Source organism: Pteropus alecto, unplaced genomic scaffold, assembly GCF_000325575.1.
Source record: "Pteropus alecto unplaced genomic scaffold, ASM32557v1 scaffold38, whole genome shotgun sequence".
In the NCBI taxonomy this organism is placed as follows: Eukaryota; Metazoa; Chordata; class Mammalia; order Chiroptera; family Pteropodidae; genus Pteropus; species Pteropus alecto.
This window is the reverse complement of record NW_006442512.1, coordinates 256,426-258,510: the sequence shown is the minus strand read 5'-3', so window position 1 is coordinate 258,510 and position 2,085 is coordinate 256,426.

Below are 2,085 nucleotides of genomic sequence, written 5' to 3'. Positions count from 1 at the left end.
ATGGCACAAATGGCTGTTAGGATGGCCAGTGGAAGGAGAAGGAGAGAAGGCCACTGATGAGACTGCTCACCTCCTCCTTAGAATGCTGACCTTTTCTGGAGAGACTGCCTCCAAGTTGCACTGGCATGTTGCTCCTTATGACTCTGAAATGGCTCTGAAGGACAGCTCATAGGGAATTTTGATTGCTGAGGTGAGTGGCTGAGAGCTATTCACCATACATGGGGTCTGTGCTCCTCTCATGGATATATGTGCAATTTTTGTATGAATATTTTTAGCTGTGTATTACAGTGTTTATGTTGCAACTTCACCTGAAGCAAGATCTACAGAAATCTTCCCCTTCTTCCCTTGGCACATATTTGCTCTAAGAGACAAGTGTTCCTTCCACCAGGGTGCGTGAGTGTGTGTGTGCTTGTTTTATTCAAAACTGTGAGTATCTGTTTACTTCAAATTCGAAATCCCAAGAGTCACTCAGACAGTGTGAGTGTGTACACACGTGTGCCCCATGTGTGTGCACACATGCTGGAAGTAGAGGCCAGGCTTCTAGGGGAGCAGCCTGTGACGGGATTGATAGACATGTTCTCTGCACCTAGTCAGTGAGGGCGCCCTTAGGCGCTTCACCTACCAGCGCAGAGTTCCTTAAAGCCAAGACTGTGCAGTATTACTTAGATCGCACATTAGTGGCCTTTGGAAGTTTCTAAACTTTTAACATTTTTATCAGCCTTTCATGTGATTCACCTGTATCAAAGAGGATCAAGAAAGGAGAAGAATGTATTTTATTATACTTTTTTTTTTTTTTAAGAGAATGGGACATGTGAGGTTCCATGAAGGATGTCCCTGTCCTGGCCAGCAGTACAGGACTCCTAAGAGAGGGAGATGGGTGGCCCAAAAAGTGGCTTGTCTCCTCTAGCCAGAGTGCAGGGCTCTGCCCCTAAGAATGGCCAGAGAATGGGCATGCCACAGTCCACTCTCGCCGTGTCCTGTGGCATGGCTCTGCCTTGCCTAAGAGACTGGTTTTGGGTTCACTTTAGCATAGCCCATGTGCACATAACTCCTTGCCTAATTATACACTGAAGTAGCAGCACACAGACCACTGACCATGTCAGCCAGCACATTCCCTTACCAGCCTCCCCCCCATTCCCCGACGGTTTGCATATTGAGACTCTTTCTCAATGTCACTCTTGTGGTGCCTTGCCCATGTAAATTTGAATGTTGAGTATTTAATGTGGTTTCATATTTAATCAAGAAAATTCTCTGGTCCATTTATTTGTTCTCTAGGTAGTATTTTTCTTTCTTCTTTTCTCTTTTTCTTTCTCCTCCACCTATGCCTCCACCACTCCCATGTTTTGACTTGGATCCAATCTTCTTCATTTTAACTCTATATAACCCTTTACCATCATTATCTTATAGCACTGGTAAACCAAGCACCTCTTCACTTCAGATATGTTTAGTACTGCTTTTATATTCACATTTGTTAAGGGCAAAAGATAAATGCCATCTAGTAGTAGAAGGGACTCAGGCTTCCTAGAGACAGGCGGCTAGATTTATTTTTCTCTGAGTGATGGCCGAGAAATGTGAGGTAAAGAGGGCAAAAGGTGTTACAGGTTAGAGCAAAATGGACAAAATAACTGTATGTTTAGGCAGGAAGTACTACATCAGATGGTCCTCAGAATATTTTTCCAAAATAATGAAATTCAGTCAATCTAATTCTATCATGATTTTTTTTACATTTCCATTTTAATTATATTAAGAACTTTGAATTCAACTAAAAAGAAACGCTACCCTCAGACACAGAGCTATATATCTGAGTTTGGGATTGTGACTAGTAAAGCACTTTAAGTTTTCTCAAGTAACTTCAAGTTACTGTCTTTAATAGTAATTGGATTTTTTTTTCTTTTCTAATGAAGTCTGTACTATTTATTCTTCCATATTGAGAGTTCGAACAATTAAGCCACTATTGGAACTTTTCTTTAAGCCGCATGAGCAAGAACAATCTCTCCAACTCATCTGGGTGCTAGAGAAACAAGACAACAGCTGGAGTAGGCAAGACCAAAATTGAATGTAAAACAGAGAGCCTTGGTAGAGTGA